Raw genomic sequence first — 15,135 nt, 5'->3', positions numbered from 1 at the left:
ATTTCTAAATAACTCCACTAATTTTCAACAGATTTGCATAAAACTTGATATCCTAAGGTTTTTTGGGCTCCTGAATTCGAATCTGTTGTCAAAATTGCAAAATTCAAAATGGCGGATCCAATATGGCGACTGTTAATTGTTAAAACGACTAAAATATTAGAGTTAGGTAAAATATGTATAAGACCTTACTTGTAGAGCTTTTTATGAGCTTCATTTTTTGTTTGACAACTTTTTCCGTACAATAAATACTTTCTGAAATAATTAACAAAAATAGTTTTATTTTTGAACCTTTGAGGAGGGCTGGGGGGCGGAAGCATTTGCGCCAAAAATCCATTTGGGAATATTATTTACTAGATAAAATAAGTATTTAGGTTGAATATAAGCCAAATCGGAGGTGATAGCTTTTCATCATTGCCAGATACCAATTGATTCGTCTCATTATTTTGTGCATAAAAGTATTAAGAGGATGCTGAAGTCATATTGTTACCGACCGAAACTTCAATTTTCTAAAAAGGGTGGCGTTTTTTATTGCTTTAATAGAATTACAAATCCTTTGGTGTAAATAAAGTACATATGCTAATCTTTCGGCAGTTGGTCAAATTTAAACCAAAAAATAAAAAAAATTTTTGAAAATTTACCGACAATGTCACCTCAAAGAATTATATCTTTTATATCAAAATTATACTGCTTCAATCTGCAAAACAAGACCATGTGCCGAAGAAGAGCGTATGAAACAATAATGGAAAACCAAAAAAATAGAGCTTAGAGACTTATTTTCAAAACGCCACCCTTTTCCAGATTTATGTAAAGCATGTGTGCAATATAGAAAGAATAAGGTAAAAAAGAGCTATAGATTAGTTCCGAGATTTTGGGATAGAGGCGCTATACAGTTTTCAGTGCTATCTGTCATATACAGAATCTTTTAGGTTAGTTATGTGTGTGTTAGTTGTGCGTGTGTGTGTGTTTGTGTTATGTGCTACGAAACCCGGCTGAAAAAAATGGGTTGAAGGCACTCTGAAGGATAAAAAAGTGTATGTATTATACATAAATTTTGCAACATTTTTGCAAACATTTATATTATTTAATTACATACATTTATATTCTAATTTCTACAAAATACTTTTATTCATGTGCTTTATGTGTATATATTATGTATATTATGTGCTCCATATTATGTATATTCACATCAAAGTATCTATGTAAAAAGTTAATATCATTTTGTATATTGTATATATTTTTATAATAAATGTATATGTCATATAACTTATTTATAAAGCATGAAATATAAAGGTATTTTTAGTTTCTTGTATGTATCATTTGTAAAAAAATCTTGATAAAAAAAACATTAATTTTGTGACTTGCAATTATCTGTTTCAATATATACTTCTTTTAAATACTTACAACTAGCCTTATTTTATGCGTTTTCCTTGGTATCTAAAATACACATCAAAATATAAAATTAATTTCTAGTTCAGTAGAAAAAAAACATTGTAGTCTTACACCAGAAAGGAATGGTAAAATATCATGTATATGTAATAACAAATAAATCACTTTTCCACTGACATTATACACAACTTTGCAGAAATAAATTTATTCTGTGAATTTTGAATGTGTAGTGCAGTTTAAAACACACAGTCGAAATATATCTATATTTTTGAAATAATAATTCTGATTTTTCATGAATCACAGTGGTTTTATAAAATGTTCAATTTTAACAGTTTTTATTGGACTGTACTTTAGACAATATTATATTTTGCCATTTCTCTCTGTTGTAAGACAAGAATGTTTCGTTTCTACTGTAATAGAAATACATTTTCGATTTTGATACGTATTTTAAATACCAAGTTAATCACATAAAATAAGGCTAAGTGTAAGTATTTAAAAGAAGCATATAATGAAACAGATTATTGCAAGACGCAAAATTAATGTTGTTTCTTTTATCAAAATTTTTTTACAAATGATAGACACAAAAAAATAAAAATATTTTTATATTTTATGCTTTAGAAATAAAAAATATGGCATATATCATATACATTTATTGTAAAAAGAGTATACAAAATGATGTCAATTTCTTAGAAAAATATTTTGATATAAATATAGATAATGTGAAGCATATAATATACATTATATATATATATACATAAAGCATATGACGTAATAAAAGTATCTTACAATAAAGAATAAGACAAGCCAGAGGCGGTTTCCTCGTGGACTGGCAATATATAATAAGACAAGCCAGAGGCGGTTTTCTCGTGGACTGGCATTAGAAAACTCTTATTCTTGTCTTCAAGCCAGAGGCGGTTTCCTCGTGGACTGGCAATATAGAATAAGACAAGCCAGAGGCGGTTTTTTCGTGGACTGGCAATATAGAATAAGACAAGCCAGAGGCGGTTTTCTCGTGGACTGGCATTAGAAAATTCTTATTTTTGTCTTCAAGCCAGAGGCGGTTTCCTCGTGGACTGGCAATATAGAATAAGACAAGCCAGAGGCGGTTTTCTCGTGGACTGGCAATATAGAATAAGACAAGCCAGAGGCGGTTTTCTCGTGGACTGGCATTAGAAGAAAATTCTTATTCTTGTCTTCAAGCCAGAGGCGGCTTTGTCGTGGACTGGCAATATAGAATAAGACAAGCCAGAGGCGATCTTTCGTGAGCTGACAATTTTAAATAAATATAGTCAGAGGCGATCTAACGTCAGCTGACAGTTTAGAAGAAAGAGAGCTAAAGGCGATTTATTCGTGAACTGGCAAATTGTAAGAAATATTGTCAGAGGCGATCTATCGTGAGCTGACAATTTTAAATAAATATTGTCACAGACGATCTAACGTCAGCTGACAGTTTAGAAAAAAGAGAGCTAAAGACGATTTATTCGTGAACTGGCAAATTGTAAGAAATATTGTCAGAGGCGATCTATCGTGAGCTGACAATTTTTAATAAATATAGTCAGAGGCGATCTAACGTCAGCTGACAGTTTAGAAAAAGAGAGCTAAAGACAATTTATTCGTGAACTGGCAGATTTTAAGAAATATTGTCATAGGCGATCTAACGTCAGCTGACAGATTTGAAGAAATACGTATTTATTTTAGTTAGCAATTTACTGCACGTGTGGTCTGTTTATATTTTATCAGATAATTTATAAGGTCATTTAACCTTTTTTCTCGCAATTGAAATTCTATCGTATGGCTGAATGATGTACATACGAGACAAAATAGACTTATACAAGGTGTCTAATAGATATAAGTTAGATATGATAAAATATTTTATTTGAAAAATGTATGTATAATACTATATATCTAATTGGAAAAATATGTTATATGCTTTTCCTATTTTTATTCTTATGTAATAAATACAAAATAAATAAATAAGTTAATTAATTATTGAATACATACATATACATATTGAATATAGTTATCTTTATTTTGTATTTTATATAACTGAAATAATATATACTTTCATTATTTTAGTCATTATCATATAAAATACAAAATAAAGATAACTATTTATTGAATATATGTGTATATGTATATATTAATTAATTGATTAATTAGTTATTTAGTATTTACTACATAAGGATAAAAGTAAGAAAAGTATATGACATTTTTCTTCAATGATATATATAGTATTATATGTATATTTTTTATTTATTATTTTGTCATATTTAGTTTGTATTTATTTGACACCTTGTATACGCTTATGTTTTCTCGGACATTATATTGCAGCTTTGCGACGAAATTTCAGTCGAGGAAACAAGCGCAAGCATCGTTTGTTTACAAACTTCCGATGACACACGTACACAGACCACACGTCAGTGTACTGAGTCACCACTACAAACAAATGCGTACACACGGACCTACGCGGCATAGGTCCGTAGGCTGCGCCGATAATGTCATTTCATTTTTAGTACCATCGAAATGATGGCGCTTTCGCGTCGGAGTTCGCCCGTCACTTCAGCATCCTCTTAAGGTAAGATTCCCGAAAATTGAATGTTTTACAAGATATTTTGTATTTTATGTCAAAATGCTGTAACTTTCAAGCCTCATAACTCGAAAAGTACTTAATGAAAAATAACTTTATTATAGTGTTTTGAAAAGCTCTTGACACCAGCTATTAGATTTTGGAATCAAAAATAAGGTGTTCTATTTGAAAAAACAAAGTCGACCTCTATATGACCTTGGCATGTATACTCTAGGTTAAACCAATGTCATCATCGGATGTCCCCCTCCAAACCCAACAACTTTGGTCTAAATCATTTTTCTTGAAAATTCTCTGAAAAGTTATTCACGTGAGGTTTTTAAAATGGGACACCCTGTATATTTGTAACAAGGAAATTAGTAATCGGGTAACACTGGGTATTATGTGTCTAAAAAAGATCCGCTGTGCGGAAATACAATTCGTACCGGTGAGAGACTTTATAATTATACGGATGTTCGGTTCGCGGAAACCACGCAAGTTAGTCTCACTCGGCATACACGTATGATCTGTCTTTACGGTAATCATCGATTAAGATCTTTACGACTCCTTAGGCTTTTACTCTTGCGTCTCTCTCGATATCGATGATAATGATACACAATTAATGCTCTCGACAAAAGGCCGAGGCACGATTTCAAAGAATACAGTAATAGAGGCGCGACATGATCATATCCATAATTAACACATACGCGGTGCGCCGAAAACAATTATAGACGCGAAAGTTCTACACAGAATTACGTTACAAAACGCGAAAGAGTGACTGTCGGCTCGACAGCCCCGAGGGGAAGAGCATGGTAGAATCTAACTCTAAATAGCGGCAGTCAGCGAGGCCTGGCCTAATTTTAACCTCACAAGCGGTGTCATAACGAGTCTCGGTACAGAAGGTACTTCTCCAATCAATTACGCGAAATCTTATTTCCGTGAGGCTCGGGCCGCGCGCTGGTACCGCTCTTACCACCAAGTTGAAGTGGTAGCCTTACAAATTGTCGGTACGCCCGTTGTGGTCCTCAAGGTTCCGCTCAGGTAGCCGACTCGCCGAACAGTGACGACAGTGAGGCTCGCCGGACAGCGGTGACAGTCCGCGCATCGCCTTGCGCACGTAGATCCTTGCTATCGATTAGCGATCCTTGATTCTTCCCTGTCAACTCGATCGAATCTCGATCCTCGCGTCGCTCCTCGATATATCGGCCCTCTGTGGCGCTTTTCCGCGGTGACCCCGGTCTCGTTTAGGGCAGCTGTCTGTAACGTCCTTTGCGGCCTTTTCCATTTCTGGATCCGGACCGTATATTAAATCGATCGGAAACTAGCCAGATTCCGACCTGATTCTTTTCCCCTGGCTCGTTGCGGCAGCTCCTGTATTTTCGGTACTCTACCCTGGGTCTTCGGGCGTGTGGAAGCGCGCTTTCCTCCCGGGCGCCAACCTTTCGGTGCGTCTACTGGCCTTAATATTTTGTGCCTGAAACGTTATTCTTGGTAGTGACATTTCTCTAAGTCTTACTGAATAGGATGCAATATTTTTAGTGACCTTATTTTTGGGGATCTGTCCACGCGATGTCCGGGCCTCCGTCATCCCGTCTGCAGAGTCGGTCGTCCCTCGTAGGTCCCACGAAGGCTGCTCCTCTTCATATACAAAACGTAGGTGTTTCTGGCCACTCACTCCGATCCGCTAAATTTCTATAGAGCTTAAAGAATTAAGAGGGAGAGGTCGTCGTCCCCCGCGGTAGGGTTTCTGACCTCAAATTTTCCTCCTCGACCGGGCTTATTCGCCCTTGTGACGGATAGTAAAAATGTCACGTCACAAGGCCTGGCAGACCTGGCGCAACCAATTGGTGGTGCTCTCCATGTCCTTGTCCCTTCACTGTTGTCGTTCGGACGTCAGGTCCTCCGGTGGATTTATTTGGAAGAGCGCGTAGAGAAGCCTGCCGTCGACGTGGCACACCGGGAATTCGTACCACGTGTGGACCGGCTTCATCCTGTCGATGACGGCGCTGAATCCGGCCGGACGCGACAGATGGAAGGCGTCGCGTTTGCGCAGATACGTCGTTAATTTGTGATTCGCGCAGCGCAATATTACCTGCGGCTGCATGTCGACGTAAACGATAATGCGACACATGAAGGGCTGCAACGACGTGGCGCACGCGAGTACGGAGTCTATGTTGCCCTGGAACAGCGTGCTGTATTCGTCCGCCGCCGGAGCGATGGGAGTAGGATCCAGATTTCCAATTAGATCTTCGTCGGGACACACCGACTTCGGATGACGGCGCGTCTCCAAATACGCGAGGAGGTGACTGTGAGACGGAGACGGTGAATATCTCGCTGTCCTCCTCCTCCTCCCCTTCCCTTCCATCCCCTCCTCTCCCCGCCTTTACTCCTCCTCCTTCTCCTTCTCCCCTCCCTAGCTAGCAGAGGACCCTGTAGTATTAAGTGGATCAGCAGCGCCAGTGGACGTGCCGACTTGATGATCGTCATTCATCCATCGACAATCATCCATCCGAGACTTATTTGCATTTTTCTGTTTCGAGCCAGCTTACTACGACTATAGAGGAAGGCAGCCCCTATAGAAGTTGTTTCGCAGTGGCAGCTCTTAGTTTCCTCTCCAAAGAGAGTACTAACCGATGGGAACCACGAGGAGGTGGCTGCTTGCTAACTTTTTCTTTTTTTTTCAATTTATTATCTGCCAACACATAAGGAAGAGAATGTGCAGGGGAAGAGATAAACAATTAGAGGGTCCAACGACGGGTAAAATCCGAAGGAACGCACCCGACAATACAGGACGGACATACAAATAGGCAATCACAAGGAAATTGAGGGACAGGTTCCCCACAAGAATAATCGCTCCCGCTCACCCAATGCCCTCTCGGTTCCACTGCACTAGCCTGGTGTGAACCACGGATGTCATTTGGCTCCACACTTGGTAAGTCCAGTTGGTGTGGCTGCCCTGCAACACCCTTGTTGTAATGCCCCGTAAAAGTCCTTTTGTTAAACCCATGCCCAAGAGCCAGTCAGCAGACGCAAGATACCAGATTCCCCTCCACAAGATGGTATAGAAGGATAACCCAATGTCCGGCAGCTGGATGCAATTCTCCCGAGAGATCGCCTCACGAAAGAACGCGTTGTCCCCATAATAATGCAATTTGCGTTTGTGGGCGTCCCCCAAGAGAGCCGCGCTGCTGACGACCTGTGTGTCCAGCAAGACGGCTTTGGAGTCACGCAGGCAAAGCAAATCCGGCTTGTGTTTGCCCTCGGCAGTGTTGTATGCCGGTTCTTCGCGCACAGTCCAGCCCACGCTTTTCAGTCCTGCAGCCAGGACCCGGTACACTGTGTTATGGCAAAAAACGCGGCTACCATGAGTGCGGAAGCAACTCTGGATGACGTGCGTGGCTGTCTCGGTGGAATTATAGCCGGTACGACATCTGGTGGCGTACAGCTCGCGCCTCACCTTCCTCGACGTACGAATACTTATCGGAAGGGTATTGGCGCAAACATGTATGTACTGGATGTAATCACGGCCGGGAATGGCGTGACTCCCGTGAACTCCACCCACCACGAGGACAGGTTAAAATTCTAGCACTCCCGCAATTCGTAGCCGTCCACCGACTGGTGAAGTCGGCGGGACCATCATTTGTACCGCAGGTGCTCCGTGGCCAAACACACACCGTCTCGAATGAACGCATGACGCGCCCACTCAAGGGTGGATCGTCCAGGTAGTAGGCAATGGCCTGCACCTGCGGAGCAGTCGAGGATTCCAGGCTGCGCTGACGTTGGTACAACAGACCTGAAATCGTGGTGGCCAATGCGGGAATGCCAAGCCCGCCACTTCAGACCGGTGAGTAAAAAAAAGTCGTCCGAGTGTCTTTCGGAAGACGAAGCCATCTGCGAACCGCCACGCGAGTCTGTACGTCTAGAGCTCTTAGTTTACCAAGTGTGACTCTCCCTAAGATCAGCGAGTAGTAAAGGCGAGGAAGAAGAAAGCAGCGGATGATGTTAAGCCGCTACTGAGGCTTCAGAGGTACTCTGCTCAGCCGGCTCAGATACAATGTAATATCCGAGCTGACTATCCTCGGCCTGCCATTCAGTATTTCTGATCCTATTTGGACCAGGAAGTCGGAATTCCAACCCTGTATCGCCTCCACGACCGAGATGAGAGCGCGGATAGCGCCGGCAAAACTGCTGTACATTTCACTCCAGCTGTAAGAGAATGGTGATGGCAAAGGGAAAGTCCCAGTTGCTCACAGAATAAATCGGACACAGCAAGTTGAATGAATCGGACACAGTGTCAATCGGACACAATAGAAAACAAACACAGTAACAATCGGACACATTGAAAATCGGACACAGTGCCAATCGGACACAGTAACAAATGGACACACGATAATGGTAATCGGACACAATAAGAAACGGACACACTGTAGTTGGAATCGGACACAGTGACAATCGGACACAATGGTAATCGGACACAGTGGCAATCGGACACATTGAAAATCGGACACAATGCTAATCGGACACAATAGAAAACGGACATACGATGGTTGCAATTGGACACATGATAATCGGACACAACAGGAAACAGACACACGATAGTTGCAATCGGACACATGCTCTGTGACAGTTTTTTTAACCCTAAAAAGTTACTAGAACGACTTTAATCTGTTGATTTTTCGCTTTCTTTCTTTCTATGTATACACTTTTCCGGGCCCTAGAAACGGCAACGTTATAGTACATACATAGAATATACATAAATTTACGTGTATTTAGGAATATTCGTAGGACATTATATGGATATACATAGAATGTACTTTCAAACGAGATCGTTGCCTAAATATACACAGAATATACCTCATGTACATTCCATATACATACATCAAACGTATATACATACGATATACGCTGATGTAGATACATTTATGGATATTCGTATATATATACCCACACAACATTATGTCGTCTTATGTTCGCCTGAAAGACATCTTAAAATCACTCAGACGTTTTATGAAACTGTCAAAGAGACGTATTTAAAACGTCTATGAAAGGTCTTATGCAATAATTTTCGGCGATTTAGAAACGTCTTTGAGATGTCTCTTGATTTGTCTTATAAGACGTCTGTGAGACTTATTTTAAGATGCCCTTAAGACAAACGTTTTATTAATATAATATAATGATTTTATACTCAAGTAGCAAATAATCGTCATCTGATGTTTTTTTATCGTCATAATTGGTTATTATATTATATAATAACTAAACTAAAAACATCAGATGACGATCATTTGCTACTTGAGTAATTATTTTACAATAGAATATTTTTAAATTAGTTACATTTTAATATTTTATTATTAATATTTCTTTACATAATACTTATAAACATAACTTTTACATAATATTTCTTATATAAACTATATTAAGACATATTAAAATATAAAATCTAAATATACATATGTATATTTGTAACACTTATAAAAATACATTTTGCACTTATAAAAATATATATTTATATCACTACTTATATGTCACTTTATATTATGTCATCTTTTTCAATAAATAATGGAAGCGATTTCCTGCGTGCTGCAACCATTCTTAGATAACTTTCTGCACCTGATGAAGACTGCAATTTTCTACCGTAGAAATGTAATCTGAAATCATTACAAAATTATGTTTAAATTACAATTCTTTTATACTTTAATATTGAAAACTGTTGTTAAAATGTAAAGAATTAAATATAACAATTGTTGCATTTAAATTATTAGATTGATCTAACAATTGCATATATTGATTTGTTTTTTATAATTGAAATTTATTTAAAGAAAAGTAACTAATTTACTGTGTTAATTATAACATACTTTTTAAACTTACGTTTATAATATTTGTGTTTTTAATTGCCTGTAATAATGCTAGCAAATGTTGTGTCTTTCGTTGGTGTTGATTGTTTTTTTTCCTGTTCACGACTATTTTTTGGAAACGTTATCATCTAAAATAAATTTCAGAATATTTCTCGTCTGATTAGCATATGTAGTTCCTTCAATTGTTGAAGTTTTCTTTTTCTACAACATAAAAACCAGATGTAAAATAGTGATTAATTTATCTAGATGAGATACTGAATCCTATACTAAAATTCTGTATTGAAATGCGCCGTGATAGTTTTAAAACAACATTGAATAAAAAACTTACAAACTGTTTTCTGATTTCCCTGTCTTGTTGAAATTTCTCTTCAAATTTGCAATAATCTTCCATGGTCATCAGAAGTAAAGGAGGTAATAATTTTGTATCACATTCAAGAGTACTCTCACATGCAATATCTTGATAAATAAGTATATATAATTACACATAATAATAGTATTAAATTATACGTAATAATATCATTAAATACATCTATTTAATGAATTATATTATACGTATAATATAAGTATAAATACAGTATTTCATAATATTATTACATATATAATATATATCTATGACTTCGTACAAGAAGTGCCAATATCAAATTTCTGCTTAACTGAACCAAGACTAGAAATGTGTTTAAAAACTCTTGTACATTGTGTGCAAGAAATGGTAATGTCAAAATCTAAATAAAAATAAAGGTAACAGCTTCCACTTATACATCAAGTTATTTAATCATAAACTAAAAAAATTTTTAACTAACATATCTCTAACAGACATATCTCAAGTTGATGAATATTGACATTGTCACTTCTTTTACCAAGCTACAAATATATCTTAAGAATCAAATACTTATCGAATTTTTAGTATTTTCGTAGTATAAAATTTTTCACATCGTGACGACAGATCATGCTCGATTTCGTGTTTGCTCGTTCGCTGCGTTTTTGCTGCCACACTGCTAGCATATTCATAATATTTAGCTCACTGGGTTCAAGCATACTGCAATAAAATTATAGGTTACAGAATTATTATTACCATTATAGAGTATAAATTATAATTTCAATTTACCCTTATTTATAATTTTATATATTTTATATATTAAAATAATAATTAATTAAAAAAACAATGATTACTTAGGATTAAGAATGTTATTTTCGACCCGGTTGAGTGAAGTGGTTATTCTAATCTATAAACGTCAAACACAGCATAAGAGACATTGTAAGATCGTTCTTATATTGTTTGTCAGGAAATTCAATTAAATGATTAGTTAACAATTAACAATTAATATATTTAATGATGAACAATATGTGAATGTCTGTTATGAATCCAATTTCGTACAGATATGATAAATATCTTATCCACTAAACTTATCTTTTGTAGAAATATATGTATTTCTTTTAACTCGTAGCTGGCTAGCTCTTTTCCAAAGTCCTTCTTGAAAAATTGACCAGTTAGTTAACAATTGATTGGCAAAAGTCCTTTATTGCCTCTGAGATCAACGGAGCTTTCCCTTAGCAAAGTCCTTTACGCTGTGAAACACTCGCACTTATATCTCAATACTTTTCTCTCTACTAACAAGAGCCGAAAAAGCCTTGTGACCTCTTTGCACTCGTTTATATACTTTCTGTCTTCGACTGTTCTCGAGCTTTCTCGAATATTCTAGTTTCCGGAGCCGCAGATGCGATTTGCGCATCTTTGGAAATGTCGATTAGTGCCCCCAATGATATATATGAGGACTAATCGATTCGATATCGTTTACCAACATCGGTGTTATCATAAGAGATTTTTACAACATATATAGATTAAAAAATTATTAATGTAGAATATAAACTATAGTTTCAAATTACTTTATATTACTTTATTATTATTACCTGACAGTCCATCGCCTCATCAACTTGGATTCCTTGAAGCCCTTCGTTTTATACAATATTTCATTCAAGCACTCTACAATTAATGCCCTATCTAGATCGGAGGATGATTTTACTTGTGGCTCATTTTTTTATCAATTAAAAAAAATTATTTGAGTCAAACTATCCACTCCACAAGTAGGATCATTCACCGGTCTAAATTAGGCATAACTGAATGAAATTGTAGGTTATGCATCTCTCCCATAGCAGACGACTTTATAAGTTCTTTTAGTGATGTCTTACAAAAGATCCGTCAGACGTCTGTACATCGTCTTTAGGTAATGTCTCAAAGACGTAATGAAAAAGACAAATACAGAACGTCGTTAAGACATGCGTGTTGTGTGGGATAGCTCGTTCTAGCTACAGTATCAAAACTCATTTATTCAATGCAATTATTATTATTTGGCAATAAGATCTAAATTTTCTAGCAGATATTGCTAGAATGTTGCTGTTATAAATTTTAGATGTGACAAACAATATTTTAGCAGATACAAAAAATAGCGATACATTTTTGTTGTGACATCTAGAAATCTACCTACATCAGCAAAATATTTTTTTCAGTGAACTAAATGAAAAAAAGGTCGCAACGAACAGAAACATTCATCTACTGTTCGTCGATCTTACAAAAGCGTAAAATAAATTAATTAAATAAATTTTATTTATTTTTTAATTATACAGAGTGTCTAGCACAAGGTGAATCACTTCTCGGGTGCAGGTAGAGCGAGTTAAACCGAGTAGAAAAGTCCTCTACCGTTTTGCGATTTTTGCAATAATTAATGAGAAATTAATTAAAGAAGATCGACCAATTTGCACAAGTCTAAGCGCTGTTACGTGCCGCAACTTATAGTTTCTTATATTACTCTTTTTATTCGAACCTTTGAACCTTTTTTATCTTTACTCCTTCTTGATCCTAAACACATGACCCTTTGATGACTGCAATAAACATAAACGCTGTCCCTATGCCTAACGCATATTTTTCTTTTGACAAAACCGCTTCCTTCCAATAAACATTCCGCCGCTACGATTTTCCTACAGCACCTTAAACGAAGATCATTCTCGCCAGTTCAGTTCTCGATCAAAGCTCAAACCAGCAACACCGAATCAAGACTTTTTCCACAAACGTGTCCCGACTTATTCTAAATAATCTATTACGTAGCTATACGCTCGTAACAGCGCGCGGCAAGAAAATACAGCCCACTGTTACGTGGTCGCTAGGACGCAAGGATCTAGCATTACGCACCGCTCGTATGTTGCCGTTGTCATTTGTACACTGGAAAAAAAGTTTTGTTGTATTATAAGAAATTCTGGTTGATTCTAAATTCTAGTACGTTTGTTCAAAAATGAACGAAACAAATTTGTTGTTGGAATTACCAGAAGATTCTGTTAAATTTTATCCTGTTTAAATCTATCAGAATTTCTTGTAAACCTTACTACATCGTGTTGTTAGATTTACAAAACTCTACCAGAATTTCTTGTAAACTTACCACATTGTGTTGTTAGATTTACAAAACTCTACCAGAATTTCTTGTTAACTTTACTATATCGTTTTGTTAGGTTAACACAACTTTGTAGTTAAAAAACAAGTTCGGATAGGTGGTTTTTGTAAAATACTAACAATATATTTTGGTTTAAAGTATACTCAGTGATGTGATGTTTCCTACCGGGCTCCCGGCTCCCGAGCCCGGTAGGAAACATTACATCACTGGTATACATATATTTCATTAAAAAAAAAAACATCACGTGATCATAAAACTTTTCGGATGTAAGGCTGATGGCAGAGACCGAGACGTAAAAACTTATGTATGTCGTAGTCGTTTCCACACGTATCCAATAACCTTTCACGACTTACGTTTTTCTCTGCCTTACCATACGTCCACGACAGACGTCTACAACAGACATAAGTGCTTACTTCTCGTTCTCTGCCATCGGCCTAACTAATATTCCGTAATGGATTCCACGACGCGACGTAAAACTTTAGCGAGCTCAGTTGAGACTGTTCCGACTGCTTAACGCCATTGCTTCGCGAAAGATCTAATGCGCGCGATACACGCCGCGAGTAGCGAGGGCGCAGTAACAGTGTAACAAATGAATGCGGCGAACAGTTGATCAACCGTTTAGTGAGTGATGACGAAACTGTTGCAGAGCGCTGCGATTTATGTAAATATAACAAGAAGTTTTGTAGATCCAACAAGAAAACACTTATTCAAATCCTTATAGTAAAGTTAACCAAACGGTGTTGATATAAGGTGTAAAATTTTGTGACGATAACCAGAAATTTTGTTTCGTTCGACTAAAATACGGTCAACCAGAAGAATTTTGTTAATATAATAAAACCATTTTTCTCAGTGTAGAAAAGGCTCTTCCCAACGATTCATCGCGTGCCTAGTAAACCAAATAACAGTGGGCTGTACCGCCACGGATCTCTTCTCTCCGCGCATTTAAACTCACGCGAATTGGCCGATATTTTTTAATTAATTCCTTATTAATTATTGCGAAAATCGCAAAACAGTAAAGGACTTTTCTTCTCGGTTTAACCCGCTCTACCTGTACACGAGAGGTGATTCATCTTGTGCGGGACACCCTGTATATGATAAAAATGATAGAACCAAATAAACATTAAAAGATAAAATTATTTATTATAGTATATAAAAATTACTGTTGCAAAGTATGGTACTTTTTAAAACAAGATATGCATAGTATTATATGAGCACCTCAGAGGTAAACAGTGTCACATTTTTTCGAAAATTGAGTTATTCTCACAAGATTCTATACTCCAATGTTTACCCAATGGCAAATGTTTCAATGAATATTTTCATTTCAATAGAGATGTTGACTGTATAATGTTAAGTCACATTCACCAAGTAAACAGTGTTAAGTCATATTAAAATCATATTCCATAATCACACAACTTCATTTTCTGAAACATATCGAAATTTGATATTATATCTGTGAATACAAAAAAATCTACAAAACATTATGAGTATTTTACTAAGATTATATAAAAAGTGAAAAATCTCTTTACAATCCTTCTCCTGAAAAATTATGTTCATGTGACTTAAGATAATTGTCTCGTGACAATATAACCTAAAAATTAATTTCTTACAAATTGATCCAAATTTTCGCTATATCTTTATTAAAGTAATATTTAAGTGATCCTACAAGAAAAAAAATTTACCATTCAAAATATATAAATAAAATATAAAATATATAGATATATAAATAAAAAAAAGGAAATTTTTTTCTTGCAGGACCATTTAAATATTACTTCAATAAAGATATAATGAAAATTTGGATGCATTTGTAAGAAATTAATTTTTAGGTCATATTATCGCGAGACAACTGCCTTAACATAGTTTACCTCTGAGATGCTCATATTATATGTGGTGCATC

At 36.4% G+C, this 15,135-nt stretch overlaps 1 long non-coding RNA gene across 1 annotated transcript; it reads right to left on the bottom strand.

Moving 5' to 3' along the window:
• Positions 1–7,886: 7,886 nt before the first annotated feature.
• LOC105676720 (uncharacterized) lies at positions 7,887–14,899 on the bottom strand. Its single transcript, XR_010889453.1, has 4 exons — positions 10,972–14,899; positions 10,130–10,837; positions 9,815–10,002; positions 7,887–9,594 (listed from the first exon to the last, which is right to left on the bottom strand). It is a non-coding gene; the product is annotated as an uncharacterized lncRNA (long non-coding RNA).
• Between the last annotated feature and the right edge of the window lie 236 nt (positions 14,900–15,135).

The sequence above is a fragment of the Linepithema humile genome, chromosome 3 (assembly GCF_040581485.1).
Source record: "Linepithema humile isolate Giens D197 chromosome 3, Lhum_UNIL_v1.0, whole genome shotgun sequence".
Classification (NCBI taxonomy): domain Eukaryota; kingdom Metazoa; phylum Arthropoda; class Insecta; order Hymenoptera; family Formicidae; genus Linepithema; species Linepithema humile.
Note: the sequence above shows the minus strand (reverse complement) of the source record. Positions and strands in the feature narration are given on the sequence as shown.